Genomic DNA, 19,487 nt, shown 5'->3' with positions numbered 1-19,487 from the left:
ATGATTTTATAGATATAATTTAGAGTCCACGAAGCTGTGAGCTGCCCTTGAACTTTGCAATACAAGACTACCATTTAATCATCAATAGGGTACTATTACTACACACGCCATGAGCAGCGGTGCTCAATGGAGCCATATTCTTTGTTTCATTTTGAGTAGATCCCTGTAAACAAACATTGTTTCTCTCTCCATTAGGTAAATGTGAATTACCGGTACTAAAGTCATCTTTTGCTTTCCTGTTATGACGAGCAAGTACTTTTGTGAGAAATTCCTCTCAAAACGATTTTTTCTAATGTTTTTTGTGTATTCACTTGTTTCTGTTCTATATATCCCTTTACTATAGTTACTAGTATCTATCTCATAAGAAATGATTGATTGATTTTCTAGTGTGAATTGCTGCCTATCAGGTCAATCGACAGACAGGGACTATGTTATTTTATTTGTATTCATGTGATAACTAAATATATTTGTATGCCTTTGTATTTTGTGAAATTATGTACATCTATTGCATGTCATAATAAGGGTGAAAGAATCACATCTACTACTCGAGAATGACACCCTTAACATTACTTTATCTGATTTTTGCTACGTTTTAGCATGTAGTATTTGTGGTTTTACCTGGAGATGAATTCTTTTGACGTAAACGTCAATAGACGTTTTAGCAACGAAGTATAAGAAGGTACTGCTTTAGTTATGATAATTCATTTATCCATATATATATGAAATTGCTCTTGAAGAATGTATTGCGCATGTCGTGTATGGTAAGAGTTGGAGGTGTTATTAGATCTTGTTTGTACCTCTCACCAGAGAAGCTATTAGGAAAGGTCTATATGGAGGAGTTATGGAGTTCCATTTGACAACGCCTGTGTGTGTGTGTGTGTGTGTGTGTGAGAGAGAGAGAGAGAGAGCACGAGAGAGAGAGAGTGTGTAATTGCTGTATGAATAATTAGCGACTGAATTGGTTGTTGGAGGGTTCTGGGCTGTCTGCTGGTGCTGTTGATTGTTAGAGTTCTGTGTTTTTAGCTAGTTTTCAGTCAGTCTTGGGTGTGGTATATTATTATTTAAGGATGTACTATGTTTTGCTCCTGCCTTCTTCTCTGTTTTGTAACCCTAGTTTAATACGAGTGTTGTCCCATCAAGAAGCATTATCTCACTTTGTTTACATAAGGGACTCTGAGAGACAATGGCGGTCAATACACCATACCAACATATCTGTTAGGTAATTATTAGTAATATTATAGGGTAAGGACCACTAGCATTGTAAGGGATATTATCATTTACTGTTGTCATTGTAAATATACTGTACTAGATTATTAAGGAAGGAATTTGTGTTTGTTTCAGACTGTAGTAATCGTTTAAGTTGAGTAAAGCTTGGAACCTGCAGCCAAGTGTTTTCTTGTCATCACAATTTACTCAACTTAACCACAACCATGGAGAGGGTGCTGAAACCTGCTCATCTGGAATTCGACCCAAGTTCCCCAACAGCAGCGAAGGAGTGGCGACATTGGCATAGGACCTTTGTGAACTTCATCGAGGAGTGTGGTGAGAATGCACCTAACAAATTCAGGACACTTGTAAATTGCGTGTCTCATACAGTGTTTGAGTATATTGAAGAGTGTGCAGACTTTGAGTCAGCTATAACTATACTAGAAAGACTGTAAGTGAAAACACCAAATGAGATTTTTGCTAGGCATTTACTTGCAACAAGGCGGCAGAAGCCAGGTGAATCACTTGACAAATTCTTGAGAGAATTAAGGAAGTTAAGTAAAGACTGTAATTTAAAAGCTGTCAGTGCTGATCAATATTGTGAGGAATTAATTCGGGATGCCTTCATCAATGGTCTCTCTTCAGCTCACATACGCCAACGCCTCCTAGAGAACAACATGCTTGACTTACAAGGTGCCTACAATCAAGCTTATTCCTTGGACCTTGCACAAAGGAATGCTGAAGCCTATACGCTTCTCTGACTGCACACACTGCTGTTACTGTTACCCCTCAGAATCCACCGACATCACAAGTTCTTCACTCAACTGCAGTGGTAAACCTCAAGTCTTTGGAAGAGGATGCCATTTCTGAAAAGTCAGCAGTTGCTGCTACCTACAATGTACGAAAGAAATGCTACTTTTGCGGAGGACCATATCATGCTAGAAGTACATGCCCAGCACGTGGAGCTACCTGTCATAAATGTTCTAGGAAGGGACATTTTGCTCGAGTTTGCCAGTCTAAATCGACAAGAGCGTCCGTAGCAACAGTGTTTAGTTCTCATATTATGACTACAGTGACAAATGTTCCTCACGGACTTTTGCAGGCTGCTACTGTAGTAACAGTTAAAGGCAAGAAGTTGAGTGCCCTAATAGATTCATGTAGTACTGAGAGTTATATAAGTGAGAAAGTTGTTCAAGAATAAGAACTGAAAGTGCATCCAAGTAGTAAGGAAATTAGTATGGCTCAGAAATCTTTAAATACTAGTTCTCCCGGATATGTTGTGGCCGACCTCATGCTGGGACTCAACAATCAATCTTATCCTGATACACATCTTGGTGTACTGAGGGACCTGTGCGCAGACATAATTCTTGGGCTAGATTTCCAGAGACAGCATCTAAGTGTAACATTTGAATTTGGTGGGCATAAATCTTAGTTAACTTTGAAAAACAGCAATAACTATGGTGTTCTTACAGCTGCAGCACTAGAGGAACCATCACTCTTTCATAGTTTATCACCTAATTGCCAGACAATTTCTACCAAATCCAGACGTTACAGTAAGGATGACCAAGACTTTATAGGAAAGGAAGTAAATAGGCTACTCCGTGAGGCCGTAATTGAACCAAGTTTATCTTCATGGCAAGCCCAAGTTGTTGTCATGAAAAACCCAGGTGATCAGAATAAGAAGATGTGTGTTGACTACTCACAGACAATTAACCAGTATACTGAGCTGGATGCATACCCATGACCAAGGATTGATGACATGGTGAATAATCTTGCTAAGTACCATGTGTTCTCTACATTTGACTTGAAAAGTGCATATCATCAGATACCAATTAAAGAGTCAGACAGGAAATACACTGCTTTTGAGGCAAATGGTGGTCTGTATCAATTCTGCAGGATTCCTTTGGGAGTAACGAATGGAGTAGCTGCTTTCCAGCGAGCAATGGACAAATTAGTAAAGGAAGAAGGTTTGCAGGGTGCTTTTCCTTATCTTGACAACATCACAATTGCTGGAACTACTCAAGAAGAGCATGATCACAATGTAGATAATTTTCTAAAGGTTGTGGAACGAAGACGGCTAACTCTAAATGAATGCAAAACCATCAAATCAGTGCGCTCCATAAAAGTTCTAGGTTACTGTGTGGGGAATGGACATATACAACCAGATCCTGAGAGACTTCATCCACTGCAGGAACTATCTCCTCCAACAGATCTGGGATCCCTAAGGGGAACTCTAGGTATGTTTGCTTACTATGCCAAATGGATTCAAGATATTTAAAATAAAATTCAGCCCTTTGCAGCTACAAAGAAGTTTCCTCTAGATGCAAAAGCTCTAAATGCCTTTAAGCAACTCAAAAAGGAACTTGAAAATGCCACCCTGTATTCAATTGATGAAAACGTGCCATTTGAAGTTGAGTGTGACGCATCTGATGTCGCCGTCTCTGCAGTTCTAAACCAGGGTGGTAGACCTGTTACTTTTATGTCCAGAACACTGCAAGGGAGTGAACTTCGCTACCACATTGTTGAGAAAGAAGCTACGTCGATGGAGTCACTACCTGGCCCCAAGTCATTTTACTATAATAACTGATCAGCAGGCTGTAACATTCATGTTTGACAATAGAAAGCGTACTAAGATAAAGAATAACAAGATACATGCGTGGAGGGTGGAACTTGCAGCTTACAGCTATACAATACACTATCGCCCAGGGAAGGAGAATGTGCTTCCTGATGCTGTTTCCTGAGCCTCCTGCTGCTCAACCTTCTCTACTTCTACACTTACCGACCTTCATAATGGCCTTTGCCATCCTGGGGTTACCCGACTGTTGCACTTTGTAAGATTGTCAAATTAGCGTAATTTATTGCTTGTTTATTTTCTTAAATCAGCCTTGTACCTTAGTTTTAAGTGCTCTCTTATATTCAGTTCAGTTAACGTAACGTTCAGTGGTTTTGCCCAGTGATTCCTCCTCTTGTTGTGAATTGCCTAACTATCGTGTTAACGATTGTTTTTATTTTGTTTTCGAGTTGGAATGGAACTGTTGTGCGGTGAGTGGAGGCCGGCCTAAGACAGTTCGGGCCTGTATAAGCTTCTGGACGTACGCTCTTTTGTTAGCAGCCTTGTGGAGATTGACCGTAAGCCTTTTGAAGGATTCCTCCGACGGACTTTCCCTTGGAAGTGGTTTTGCATAGATGTGCTGAGCCATGTACGGTGTACGTACATTGTTGGAGTTTGATCACGGCTGTGGTATCGCAGGTTATCGTCACTTGCGACGCCTGTACTCCTGATTCCCGCCGGAGGATTTGGCAGAAGACGTGGTCGTTGCTGTCCCGCCCCCGTAGGAGGTGTTACGCCAACCACTGTCCTGTCCGTCTTCAGCTGCTTGTCCAGGAGAGCTAAGGGCTCGTGAGGAGGCTCGTAGGGAGGCAATTGCCAGGTAAGAGGTGATTATCCTGTGTTGTCCCTCGGAATTGAACTCGACCCCTGGGTCTACCTGGACAATTTGTGAGCTCCCCCGTATAGCTGCTGGGAGGTTGAAGAGACCTCCAGGCACTCCTGTGCACGTCTTTGTAACGTAGAATTTAAGCACTATTTAAGGGTTAATTGTATCATTTATATTTGTATATATATGTTGTATTGAGTTAGGGGTATTTGGTATTTATTGCCCCTCAGAATGGCTATTTGAATTAGTTTTAAGTTTAATACCACCACGGTTAGGTAGGAGGTTTAAGGCTTTCCTTACTTTATTTTCTCTGGACTTTCTTCCTTCTTTCTTATAGTTGTAGGATAGTGGTTTTATTATTGGGCCCGTGTTATGATTATTTGAGCCTTTGGCATATGTCCTTTCTTTGCTTTGTATGGGTCAGCTTTTAGTGTTAGGAGTCCTTGTGAGCCCGTTATTTACTATTTGTATTTTGTATATTTATTAAATTGATTCACAAGGCTGATTTAGTATTAAGTGTACTTTATTATTAAATATTGTTGAATTTATTCTGGTGTTTGTGTCCACATTCCTCTTACCCTGTATACTTTCTTACCGCCTACGATCCTTGTGTAGTAAAGTATAAAGAACCTGTATTACGGCCAAAGGAGCCGTAACAAAGATCAAAGAGCCTCCCGTTTTCTACAGATGATGTCAAGAGGGCCTGTGCTTCTTGTAGGATTTGTGCAGAGTTAAAGCCTCGGTACTGCCAACCTCCAGCAGGTACTCTCATAAAGGCCACTCAACCAATGGAGAGACTCAGTATAGACTTTAAGGGACCTCTCCCTACTGCTTCACGTAATCCATACATGCTTACAGCTGTTGACGAGTATTCACGGTTTCCATTTGCTTTTGCATGTCCTAACATGAGTACCAAGACTGTAATCAGATGCCTGGAGCTGATATTTAGCTTGTGTGGGATGCCAGGTTATATCCACTCTGACCAAGGTGCATCTTTTATGTCAAAAGATCTCAAGGCGTTTCTTTCGCAAAAAATGGTAGCGACAACCTTTACAATTCCGTATCACCCAGCAGGAAATGGCCAGGTAGATAGATTCAATGGCATCATATGGAAGGCAGTCAAGCTAGCTCTCAGGTCCCGGAACTTGCCTGATAGTCAATGGGAACTAGTACTTCCAGAAGCACTACATTCTTTAAGGTCGCTGCTGTGTACGTCTACGAATACCACCCCTCATGAGCGGTTCTTTATGTTCCAGCGTCGTTCTAGTCATGGAAGCTCCTTACCTTCATGGCTAATTGATCCTGGACCTGTATTGTTAAGAAGGTTTGTACAAAATAAGAACGAGCCATTGGTAGATGAGGTCGAACTTGTGAATAGTAAACCGACTTATGCCAATATAAGGTACCCTGATGGAAGAGAATCTACTGTGTCTGTTCGTGACCTAGCTCCTTGTCCTGAAGGTCATCTCTCCCATCACCTGTCAACCGAAGGAACAAGTAGTGTTCGTAGTGTTCATCTTGACACCGCTAAAGAATCTACAATCAAGGCTCCACCAGAACCAGTGTCACAGGAGCAGACTGTAGCAGATTCAACTCGCCAAGAACAAATGAAAAATGATCTTGGGCCTGAACTGAGAAGATCTACTCGTGCTTCTAGACCCCCTATGCGCTATGGCTGGGACTAGACTTTATTAGTTCCTATTCTGTGTTTTATTCTAGTAGGGGAGAATGTGGTACTATATTATTATTTAAGGATGTACTATGTTTTGCTCCTGCCTTCTCCTTCTCTGTTTTGTAACCCTAGTTTAATACGAGTGTTGTCCCATCAAGAAGCATTATCTCACTTTGTTTACATACGGGACTCTGAGAGACAATGGTGGTCAATACACCATACCAACATATCTGTTAGGCAATTATTAATAATATTATAGGGTAAGGACTACTAGCATTGTAAGGGATATTATCATTTACTGTTGTCATTGTAAATCTACTGTACTAGATTATTAAGGAAGGAATTTGAGTTTGTTTCAGACTGTAGTAATGGTTTAAGTTGAGTAAAGCTTGGAAGCTGCAGCCAAGTGTTTTCTTGTCATCACATTGGGTTAGAGCCTGTGACAGCCAGTAGTGTTAGCACCAGTCAGTAGTGTCATTATAGTCGGCTAAGTTGTGTTTTGTTTGTTGTTTAGTTGTTGTTTTGTTAGTTGATATTGTTGCTTAAGAGTTGTTGTGCTATGAGGTTTTTGTTGAGTTGTATGTGAGTTCCTGTTATTATATGTGAGTTGTTATGGTTGAGGGTTGTTGGTGTTGTTAGTGGGGGTGTGTGTTGCTTTTTTTGTGTTTGTGCTGTGGTCTTTTGTTGTGTTGTTGAGTTTTGTTGTTATGTGTGAGGTTGTGGTTGTGTTCCTTGGTTAGTTGCTGTGTTGTGGTTGTGTTCCTTGGTTGTTGTTGTGTTACTTGGTTGTTGAGTTGTTGGTTGTTGTTGTGTTATTGGGTTGTGGTTCTTGGTTGTTGTTGTTAGTATCTCTGTGAAGTCGACCAGCAGACAGCACAGGATAGCCCAGAGTATCTGGAGTGGTTAGTAAGTACATGTGTTTTGTGTTTTTGTTTTGTTTTGTGTAGGTATAGGTCAATTGTCTTGCGTGTATTTTGTTGTGTAAAGAGGAAAGTGTGACAAAGCGTGAGTTTGGCAGCTGGATTGATTAGGTATATGTGGGGGGGGGGGGGGGTGGATTCTGCAGCTCGTTTTTTGAGCTTGTTATCCCGCCACATCTAGAGATCAGGAGGGAAAAGGAAGGGTAGTTGTTCGTCCTTCTGATCAGCCCTCTGTGTCCCCCTCTTTGGCTGCATACTATTTATATGGTGTATGGGCGTGAACACACCATCAGTTCATTCACTACATTTAACAAATATGTTGAAATTCCACACTATTATATTTGGAATTTATTTTTGACAACGACCTTGATCATCATTATAAAGTTTTTTTTATGTTCATGAAAACCTTGTAAGTCATTCTGCATTCATGATAATTGTATAACTTGCCTCTTTTTTTTCCCCAATAAAAGACGAATGCAGGACAGAACGTACAGCTTCTTGGCTCAAGTTTTAAGGTGTGTGTGTGGATTTATCTCTTAATTAAATAAATTATCTAATTTTTCATTATTTTTTCAATGATTATATTTAAATTTCCCCTTTTCATCAATTAGGTTTGAATCAAAACATCAAATTCAAACCGGAACCACGAACGAAAAGACCTTAGTATGTAAGTGTTTACATATATATATGAGGAATGTATGTAACATTCCATATATAAAAACTATGATGTTAATTTAACCAATGACCCAAGGGTTCATATAGAACTTGCAGGAGTGTGAAAGGTATTGATAATGTAAAGTTGACTAAGCCTTGACGTGTTGTATCAGCGTCCTAATTAGTAGGCACCTGTAGTCATCAAATCCAATGTTGTGTAAACCATCAACAATGCTTTCGCTTGAGAAACCATGTTGACCTATACCCACGAACCGTACTACATGACTTTTGTCTCATATGTTCATCTGTGTGTATGTTTGTATGTTGAGCTAGTGTTTGCTCACCTTACCTATGATCTTGTAAACCGAATTGTATATCAGACTTCATCTAGCACCCTTCACTTGAAGACCTATCAAAACCTTCTCTATATCTCTTCACGATGTAAGAGAGCAGAATACCCATAGATATAAAAGCTTTTATATCTATGAGAATACCAGCCGACCTTTGCGTATAACCCTCTTACGCCGAAGCCCTAAAAATCAAAACCTCTCCTGTATGCCGGCGCCGGTTTGGAGTGAGCGCGGAACCGGAAAAAATAATTTTTTCAAAAAATCACAGCGCGCTTAGTTTTGAAGATTAAGAGTTCATTTTTGGCTCATTGTTTTTTCATTGCCTGAAGTTTAGTATGCAATCATCAGAAATGAAAAATAATATCATTATCATATGTAAATAATGCGATATATGGTAGCGAAAAAAAAAAAATTCATAGATAATTGTATTCAAATCACGCTGTGCAAAAAACGGTCAAAGCTAATGAGTTACTTTTTTTTTCGTTGTATTGTACACTAAATTGCAATCATTTTGATATATAATACATAGTAAAACAATAAAAGCAACACAGGAAAAATATTATCACAAAATGATGTACGAATTCGTAACGAGCGGACGTAAAAAAATGTTATTTTCAAAAATTCACTGTAATTCTAAATAATGTTCTAGAGACTTCCAATTTGTTTCAAAATTAAGACAAATGATTAAATATTACGATACTGTAAGTCTTTTAGATTAGAATTGCAGATTTCGACCATTTCAGACGAGTTAAAATTTTGACTGAATGTCAAAATTTTGTTAATATATATATTTTTTTTTTTCATATGCACATATTTCAAAGATGGAAAGCTACAAAACCTTCAATTATTTTTATTGTATTTTTCATGAATTTGCGCACATTTTGATATATGAAACTATAAAAGGCTAATATGAAAAGGAGCAAATATTAGGATAATGCGATGTACGTATTTCGGAGACTTGCGGCCGCGAATCGGCGCGCGGAGTGAAGGTAAATATATTTTTCAAAAATTCACCATAAATCACAATATTGTTTTAGAGACTTCAAATTTGTTTTCCAAAATGAAGAAAAATGACTCGGAATATTACTAGGCCGTAAGAGTTTTAGCTTACAATTGCGTTTTTCAACTATTTCGGTAGAAGAATTAGATTTTAGACCTTTAAAAGATTGTCAAATTTGACCGAACGTGGTTTTTTTCTTTCTATTTATCGTGATTTATATGCAAATATTTCGAAAAAAGAGAAAAGCTACAACCTTCAATCATTTTTAGTTGTATTCTACATGAAATTGCGCACATTTTCATATATAAAACTTTATGTAAACAGCTAATTTTAAATGGTGCAAACATTTCGACAATCGCACAAAAAAATTCTGATTTTTTCGGAAGAGTTACCGCGCGAACGTAATTGTTTTTTTCATAAATTCACCATAAATCGAAATATTGTGCTAGAGACTTCCAAGTCGTTGCAAAATGAAGGTAAATGATTGAATATTACTAGAATATAAGAGTTTTAGCTTACAATTGCGTTTTTCGACCATTTCGGTAGAGTCAAAATTGACTGAAAGTTGAAATTTTTGCACTTAACGTTATTTATATGAAAATATTCAAAACTGATAAAAGCTACAACCATGGGTTGTTTTTTGTTGTATTGTGCATGAAATTGCGCACATTTCCATATATAAAACTTTATGTAACGGCAAATTTAAAAGGGTGCAAACATTACGACAATCGCACAAAAAAATTTATCGGAAGAGTTATCGCACGAACGTAAGGAAAAAGTTTTTTCATAAATTCACCATAAATCGAAATATTGTGCTAGAGACGTCCAACTTGTTGCAAAATGAAGGCAAATGATTGAATATTACTATAATATAAGAATTTTAGCTTACAATTGCGTTTCTCGACCATTTCTGTAGAGTCAAAGTTGACCGAAGGTTGAAATTTTTGCACTTATCGTTATTTATATGAAAATATTTCAAAACTGATAAAAGCTACAATCATGAGTATTTTTTAGTTGTATTGTGCGTAAAATTGCGCACATTTTCATATATAATACTTCATGTAAAGGATAATTTAAAATGGTGCAATAATTATGTCAAAGTGACGAAATAATTTCCGAGATGTGTCACTGATACTTTTTAGTGCGATAAGAAAGAAATTCGCGCTTGCGCGCCTGCGTAGCGATTGTAAACAAAACAACGCCTTGATCCGTGAACTCCCAGCATCCCCCAAGGCGCGTGATACAAAAGTTTTCGGCTGGTAGGCCTATAAGTATTTTTCCGCGAATTTTTTAAAAAAAAACTTTTTTGAGCCGAGTATGATACGTCCAATCGGCATACGGGAGACATTTTGACTCGACGTTTAATACGTCCAATCGGCGTAAGAGGGTTAATATCGCAGAGCCCTACAAGTAGACAACGCCCAAAACGTAAACAAACCGTCATTACCTGAATCCAATATTTGCCTTAATAATTACCATTAAATTATCCAGTTAATTAGTAAATCCTCTCAATTTTAAATTTTATTCCCACTGATTACTTACAATTATCCACATTTGGCTTATTAGAATAAGCGAAAACAACCGAGACCACTTCTAAACCAGAACCACAAACATAAACTATCAAATCGAAGACGCCCAAAATGTCAACAAAGCGACCGTTTACCGCCTTAGTAGCGTAACTTCTATTGTAACGCCTTTTGTCTTCTATAATAATTGCCGTCTTAATAATCGAGTCAATTCATTATAAATCATAATAATTGATAAATTACAAAGATAACTGATAATTTCTGTAATAATGTGGGCCTGAAAGGACCGTCAGAGTCAGGAATGAAGAGAACAGTTGTTTTGGCTCACCTACCTAGAGTACCCTATCAATCAGTATTCAGTCATTACTAAGTAAGTACGGGATGGACGACCTTTGCTTCGGTGAGTTATAGATGTTTATAGATTGTATCATTCGCTTCTAGAGCTATGGTACTACTAGGTTGCCCTATAGTCGTAGCCTACTAGGGTAAAACACCGCATGGTACAGGGGTGGACCATGTACAATCAATGTGTACCACCCCAAAAAAAGTACAATATAACGCCTCCTGACACCAGAGATGGGCATCAGTCGCAACTTGTTGTTGGTGAGAAACGGAGCTAAAGACCTGTACTCTCCTTTCGAAGTAAATTTTTTCTCCAAAGTTAGAAATTTTAAGATTTAAACAGAGGGTAGTGAAAAGGGTGTACACGGCAGTCCAAATCTCACCAAAACGCTTTCAACATTTTTACTTACAACTCGAAATATTCAGAAGATTGACGCCATCTCGATGTTTACTGAGTCGCTTCTGTCAATGAACTTCCCATTTTCTGTGATAAATCCGCACACCACTTGTACCCACAGGCGCTGGGGCACTTTCATCACAACAATCGGAACACGGAAACTTACCACGACGTTTGTTAGTAAACAACTGTTTTGGTAGAAGACGACGAAGCGTGCACTTGGATAATTTTTTAAATAAATAGTACATATTTATGATAATTAATTTGAAAATATTCGTTATTGAAAAAGTAACTCGATTCTGACTCAAATTTAAGTAATTATTTTTTTGGAATTAGAACGTTCGTTCAAGTGCTGCATTATGACGTCACGACATCTTAGCTTTCGTACTTATTGTAAATAATTGCTTTACTCAACTTTCTTGCAGAACAGTTTACCAGTTATTCATGCAGATTATCAGCTATTCATGTAATTGTTATAATTGTAATGCGCATATATATCTTTATTGTTTACTTTTTGGATATATGAAGATGTTTTACTGCCGGATTATCGCCGTAGTGTGACGCAATCGTTTTCGGTCCCTGGGCCTCTGTTTTCGCACCATAAGAAATTATGGGGCCGAATTTGCAATGACCAGAAAGTCGTTAAAAGAGGAAAGTTAGCATTGAGGGGCATATGTTTTGATTGAGAAAAATACAATTGTTCCGATACGTAATACAAACCATCGGTCCTTTAACAATAGGAAGTAGCTAGCGGCAGCTGGAACGGTCGTAAGCTTCGAACAAGGGGAGAACGGTAGTTAACTGCTTGTCCGACAGTCGCGCGCCGCGCGACTGGGAGGTAAACAAATCACTTTTGCTTTCGGCCGCAGGTGTGAAGGACGTGTTCGTCATCGCTCTCTGCCCGCTTCATTGTCGTATGCTTTGTTTATATTGTGTTTTCTACTAATGGTTTGTTTGACTTGAAAATGAAACTGTAAGTACACTGTTTTCATTTTCATTACTTAATTATGAACCAACATGGAGTTATCGCCGTAGATGCGGCGATTTCCTCTCTTTTCATGAATTGAACCCTTGAATTATGTCTCGGTGCCGAGGGCGGGCGCGCTCGCGCCGAGTCATGTATTTGTTCCGACACGGCATACAAACCTTCGGTCCTTTTACAATAGGAAGGTACTAGCGGCAGCTGGATAGGTCGTAAGCTTTCGAACAAGGGGTTCGGTAGTTAACTGCTTGTCCGACAGGCGCGCGCGCGCGACTGGGAGGTAAACAAATCACTTTTGCTTTCGGCCTCACAGTGGATGGACGTGTGTGTTCGCTCTCTGCCCGCTGCTCGTCGTTTGCTTTCTAAGTTTGGTTGTAATTGTGTATGAAGAGTATTGTAAGTACAATTATTCTCTCTTTACATATTAATTACGGCTTCAGTGAATAATGATGGAATCTCCTCGCCTCGCTACCCCAAGGAGACTTTGCCCGGGTATCGAAGGGCGCAAATGCGGGAAGTTTAGATCATTCCCGGAGATTGACCCTCATATTTTGTGTGCTCGGTGTCGGGGGCGCGAATGCACCCGGGCCGAGCCCTGTGATGTGTGTAATGACTGGTCGGAGGCGCAGTGGACTTTGTATGAGGGCAGGAAGAAGCGAAGGCCTGCAAAGGAGTCGTCGGAAAGCTCTCCCGCGACTCCTTTGGTGACGGACACTTCGTCTTCTTTCCTCCGCCGCCCGCTCAACTTCCACGTCTCGCGCCTTCCCCTTCGGGGGGGTTGGGGGTGTATAGGTCCCTTCTCCTCTCCTGACGTGTCGAGTGTGGAGGAGGGCGCTAGATACCCTGACGTAGAGTTGTATTCTGGGTCCTCTATCCGCTCGTCTTCGCGCGAGCGGGTAGAGGATCCTTCTAATCACCCGACTTTTGCCTCCTCAGGTGCGGTTGCCGTGAAGGATGACCTCGGACAGGTGTGGGGCATCGTTGGGGCTGCATTGGGCGTGCCGAGTGTCCAGGGGCTGCTCTATCATCTGGCTGGCTCCGTGGCGGTTACTCATGCAACGGTCACAACCACCACCACGACCCTGACAACACCCGGCTACGCGTCACCTCCTCACCTGGTGTACACCCAGCACGCGGTGTCTGTAACACCCACACATCGGTGCAGGGGCCAGTCGCCGTAACTCGGGGGAGTGTGATGCCGCCACCTGGGTTTGCCGTGCTGCCACGACGACTTCATGTGCCCGAAGAGCTCGCCCCTGGACCTCCCACCGGTGCCGATGACGTCTGTGCCGTTGGTTCGACCATCTGTACCACCCACACAGCCTGCCGTACCTGCCGTGACCACCGCTGCTGTTCCTGTTCCTGCTCCTGCCGTCTCGACTGCCGTTCCTGTATGCTCGCACCTGCTGATGTTGTTCCTGTTCCTGGCGCCGCTGCTCCCGATGCTGGTCTGTTCGGACAGGTACGTCCGGGCCCTGTTGCTTCGGCAACAGCAGCCCCGGCTCCGTCCTGGATGACAGATCTGACGTCGGTCCTGAGGAGGTTGACGAAGAAGAAGAAGAAGAGGAGGAAGGTGTCGTCGTCGTCTTCATCGTCTTCTTCGTCGTCGTCGTCGTCTGCCGCCTCTTCCCCTTCTTCTTCTAAGGCTCCCACGCCTAAGAAGAAGAAGGTCGCCTCCCCCCCCCCTAAGAAGTCTCCTTCGGGAGCTTCTAAGGGCCCGTCTCGCTCTGGTGAGACGGGGGGTTCTTCCGCTGGTCGCCCTGCTCCTTCGGGAGCAGGACCGTCTCTTCTCCCGCAAGGAAGAAGACTACGGGGACCAGAGGGGTGCCGGCTAACACCGGCACTTCCTCACCTGCTGTTAGTGGTTCGGCCACAGCAGCAGGATCCGGCTCGGCCGCTCGTTCGCGAGAGGTACCGAGTGTACGGTCGCCTACCAGCGACCGTGCAGCCAGGAACCAGACCTCTGAGTCCGCTCAGCGTCAGGTTCACGGCACGGAGCGGAAGACTGGTGACAGCCGCTCACGCGACTCTCACCAGACCAGCTCTCGCTCTCACGGCGAGCGGCTGGCTACCCGGGCGGACGTGACGGTCCATGACCGGCCACGGGCTGAGGCTGGGAAGAGGTCCCCCCGTTCGCCGGCACCAGCCACGGCTGGTACCAGCGAACTGACGCACCGTGAGGATACGCACCGATCTCACCGTGACAGTGGAGCTCGCCGGTCGCCTGACCGTCGCTCTCACAGAGAGCGATCGGGTACGGCGACCAGCACCAGCTCCTCTGACACACGAGACCGGGGCCGCTGTTCTCGGTCCAGCCGTTCTCCACAGCGAGACGGCTCGACTAGGTCGCAGCTCGATCGCCACCGCGCTGGGTTGGCGATCGCCTGCAGTCCTCCAAGCCCGCTGGTTCTGCCAGTGAGCGAGGAGAGAGCGTCAGGTCTGCCTCTCCCATACCTTCAACCTCCGGGCGGTTACACCGGGAGGGGCGAGGTATTGAGGAGTGATCGTGAGGGGTGCGCCCCTCAGGATCCCGCCACGTCGTCGTACGTACCAGGCTCGGTTCTCGGACCAGCCAGGTCGTACGCACAGGTGGTTGGAGGAGACCGAGAGGGGGCTGTCGCTGCTCCTCTCCTTGAGGGAGGAGGGTCTCGGGAGGTATCCTGTTGAGGGACTTGGACGGGTCCGACTCCACAGGATGCTATCACGCCGAGATCCAGAGGAACTTTGCCGAGTTATTGCGCTGATTCGTCAGCAACGACCTCGGGGGAAGGATCGCCGCTCCCACCATCCGAGCCCACGTCCCGGCTCGAGTCGTTCTGGGGCCCGCCCAAGAGGGAACCCAGACCGACGGTGGGTTTGCCGCGTTCCGAGCTTGCGGACTCAGTGCTGGACCAGGTTGAATCGCTTGTCTCCGGACAAGAGGTTCGCTTAAGTCTGGCAGGTCGAGCAAGCTGCTTCCACCTCCTCTGCTACGACAGCGGCGGTTTTACGTGCCATCTGAAGACCCGATGCCGCCCAAACAGGTGAACCCGGAGTTAGCTAGGTTGACTCCGGGTGTGTCTCTGCAACAGCTCCTGTCCGAGAACCTGTGGTTCTCGCAGCAAGAGGCACTCGGCCTGGAATCTACCGCCATGGCAGCTTTCCAGGCCGTTCTCCTGGCGAGATCTGTGGTCCCTCACAGTATCTAAGGGTCGCAGCCAACTCCGGGGGAATTTCTCCCGAAGATGACTCGGCCTTCAGGAGACTTTGCCAGTCTGGGGGAAGAGCCATCTCCTTCCTTGCCCACCAGACGGTGAACCTGTGGGCCAACCTGGTTCTTCCGACGAAGGGACGCTGTCCTTACTCGGGTTTTCAGGGGCGGGCCGAGGGCGTGAGGCGGCGTTGGGGCTTAGAAACGGACCCTTTACGGGAGTTCCACGTTCCTCTCTTTCCCCAAGGAGATGGATGGACGCTGCGGTGGCAGACGACGCACTGATGACATTGACGTCTGGTTCACCAGGCAGTCTCGAAGGCTTCTGGGCAGCCTCGGACTGCGGCCAAGTCTAAGAGCTCGGCTAGCGCTTCCTCGGCTGCTAAGACGGTTGCTGCGTCGAAGCCCCGAGGAATGACTCTGTCTTCTTCGACTTCTAACAAGGGGAGCCGTAACCAGCCCTCCTCCCAGCCCTCCTCATCCGTGGAGGCTCTGGGAAGAAGTCGAAGAAAGGGGGGAAAGGGGGGAAACGCTAGGGACGGCGTTCCCCCTCACCTGCTGCCGGAAGTGGGGGGAGTGCCTGGCCAGCCATTGGGCAACTTGGCAGCGCTACGGCGCCGTGGACCTGGATTGTAGATGTCCTTCGGGAGGGCGGATATCTATTTTACCCTTCGAATTCTGGACCAACCCCTTCACCTCCAACCCGGTCCAACAGCAGTCGTACGTTCCAGGGTCATCGAAGACGTAGCACTCAGACAGGGAGATCAAGACCATGCTGAGCACGAGAGCTGTTAGAGATCGTCACGGATCAGTCACCGGGCTTTTACAGTCGACTCTTCCTGGTGGAAAAGTCTACGGGAGGCTGGCGCCCGGTGATAGATCTCTCTCCCCTGAACCGGTTGTTCGCCAGACCCGGTTCACGATGGAGACGGCACGCTCAGTGCTCGACTCCATCAGGGAGAAACGATTTCATGCTTTCAGTGGACTTGAAGGATGCGTATTTCCAAATACCCATCATCAGTCCTCCAGAAAGTACCTCCGCTTCATCCTCGATGGGACGGTTGTACCAGTCAGGGCACGTGCTTCGGTCTCTCAACCGCCCCACAGGTGTTCACGCGAGTGTTCACTCTGGTGTCTGCTTGGGCCCATTCGCACGGGATACGTCTGATGAGGTATCTCGACGATTGGTTAGTCCTGGCGAGCTCCCGCTCGCAGTTGCTACAGGACAGGGATCGACTGCTCGAGTTCTGTCGCGATCTGGGGATCGTTGTGAACTTCGAAAAGTCCGATCTGAGCCCAAGCAGAGGATGAAGTACCTGGGTATGCTGATCGACACGGTAGCAGGGCGAGTCTTCCCCGCAGACGCGGATCAGCAGATTCAGGGAGGCAGCCAACCAGTTCCTGTCTCGGCAGAACAGGTAGCTCAAACAATGGCAAGTCGTGATCGGACACCTGTCGTCACTCGAGAAGTTAGTCCCTCACGGGCGTCTTCACCATGCGGTCTCTTCAGTGGAGACTAAGGAGAGTTGGTCACAGGCGACGGATTCCCCAAGCTTTCCAGTGTCACTGACACAGGAGGTGAGGCAGACCTAGCCTGGTGGCTCGACGACAGGAACCTCTAAGAGGAGTGCCACCCTGCGCACTCCCCCCCGGACATGCAGCTGTTCTCAGACGCATCGACCGAGGGATGGGGCGCACACCTGGAGGAGTTGCTGACTTCAGGAGTGTGGGACGAGAACGACAAGCACCTTCACATCAATGTTCTGGAACTCAAGGCAGCGTTCCTCGCTCTCCAAGAGTTTCAGGACCCGCTTGATGGGACACTCAGTGGTGTTGATGTGCGACAACACCACGGTGGTGGCTTACGTCAACAAACAGGGGGGCCTAGTGTCTCTCCCGTTGTACCAGTTGACTCGGCAGGTGCACGAGTGGGCTCAGGCACACTCAATAGAGCTGTCGGCACGCTACATTCCAGGGAAGAGGGAATGTAGAGTAGCAGACACGCTCAGCCGTCGGGATCAGGTGATAGGGACCGAATGGTCTATACACCAGGACGTGGCGGAAAGGCTCTTCGACCTGTGGGGGCGACCAGTCGTGGATCTGTTCGCCACCCGGCACAACAGGAAGCTCCAGGTGTTCTTCTCGGCCGTGCCGGACCCATGGGCAGCTGCAGAGGACGCTCTTCAACACCCGTGGGACAACCTCTTCGCCTATGCCTTTCCCCCGTTCAGCCTGATTCGCAAGGTGATCAGTCGAGCGCTGGTCACCCCGAATCTCAGGATGATCCTGGTGGCTCCCCAAATGGCCACAGGCCACCATTTGGTATCCGGACCTGCTGGCTCTTCTCGCAGGAGAACCGAGAGAGATTCCCCCTTGGCACAACCTTCTCGCCAGCCACACGTCGAGCGGTGGTACCACCGAGCAGTCCAGTCCCTACGTCTTCACGGCTGGCTGTATCCACCATCTCTTGCGAACGAGAGGCTTTTCTCGTAGCGCAGCAACAGAGATGGCTGGGAACGTCCGTCAGTCCTCTGCAGCTGTGTACCAGGGGAAGTGGGCCGTCTTCTGTGGTGGTGTCGTAGACGGGGTCTATCTCCTCTCAGAGCCACTCTTCAGCAGGTAGCGGATTTCCTCGTTTTTCTTCGCCGAGAGAAGCTCCTCTCAGTCCCACAGTTAAAGGATACAGAGCCGCCTTGGCGCTCGTCCTGAAACTGAGGGGGTTGGACATCTCGAACTCGTTCGAGATCTCCTTGCTTATGAGGAGCTTCGAAAGGTCTTGCCCACCCAGGGAACTCAGGCCCCCTGCGTGGGACGTGACTCTCGTCCTTAGGAGTCTGACTCGAACACCGTTCGAGCCACTCCGAGAGTCGTCAGACAGGGATCTGACCCTCAAGACCCTCTTCTTGCTGGCCCTGGCATCGGCGAAGAGAGTAGGGGAACTTCATGGTCTTTCCTATGATGTACGACACTCCAGGGGATGGGGATCCGTGACGCTCGATTTCGTCCCGAACTTCGTTGCGAATACTCAGAAACCTTCAGTCCCTGATGGACAGGTTCGAGTCATTCACGATTCCTCCTATTGGACTTCACGATAATGATGCGGATGAGATGCTGCTTTGTCCTGTGAGGGCGCTACGGCGCTATCTGAAGAGAACTCGACACCTCAGGCCTGAGTGTCGACGCCTCTTCTGTTAGCACCGGGGTCAGAAAGAAAGAAGTATCCAAGAACACTCTTTCATTCTGGCTGTGAGGTCATCAGGAGGGCGTATGAGGCTGATGGTAGTGACGACATCCGTACGTCCCGTCCGAGAGCTCACGAAGTCAGAAGTATTGGCCCTCGTTGGCGTTTCGCAAGAACTTCTCCGTGGCGCAGGTCCTGAAGGCAGGGGTCTGGTCTAACCAGACTACCTTTACGTCCTTCTACCTTCGGGATATTGCCCACAGGTCCTTGGATACCTTTTCCTTGGGACCCGTGGTGGCTGCTCAACAAGTTGTGTAGCTAACCAGACCCTCGCAGGCTGAACAGCATCGAGTCCTGGTGTGACTGGGTGGATGGATGTGTGAGTGAGTGAGTGACTGGCTCTCTCTTCCCGTCTTTTCCTTCCCCTCTACCTGCGGGCAGAGGGCCATGGTCGTCACTACGCTGGATGAGGACGAGATGCAGGTGAGCTATATGACAGAGCCCCATCCTATCCCTTTCACTAGGGATAGGAGCAGAATATCCACCACTTCCTTCTACAAGGGGGGGAAGTGGATGCCTACAAGAGTCAAACCCATGACTTTATATTTGCTCCTGTACAGGAACAAGTTC

At 45.6% G+C, this 19,487-nt stretch overlaps 1 long non-coding RNA gene across 2 annotated transcripts in view; it reads left to right on the top strand.

The window, feature by feature from the left end:
* Positions 1–10,893: 10,893 nt before the first annotated feature.
* LOC135199255 (uncharacterized) overlaps positions 10,894–19,487 on the top strand; it is a 104,561-nt gene continuing 95,967 nt past the window's right edge. Inside the window, exon 1 of one of the 2 annotated variants that reach the window (XR_010310988.1) lies at positions 10,894–11,135. This is a non-coding gene — a long non-coding RNA (uncharacterized LOC135199255). Of the gene's footprint in view, positions 11,166–19,487 lie in introns of both variants that reach the window. The other variant, XR_010310989.1, reaches the window with a different exon arrangement.

The sequence above is a fragment of the Macrobrachium nipponense genome, chromosome 25, assembly GCF_015104395.2.
Source record: "Macrobrachium nipponense isolate FS-2020 chromosome 25, ASM1510439v2, whole genome shotgun sequence".
Taxonomy (NCBI): Eukaryota; Metazoa; Arthropoda; class Malacostraca; order Decapoda; family Palaemonidae; genus Macrobrachium; species Macrobrachium nipponense.
Note: the sequence above shows the minus strand (reverse complement) of the source record. Positions and strands in the feature narration are given on the sequence as shown.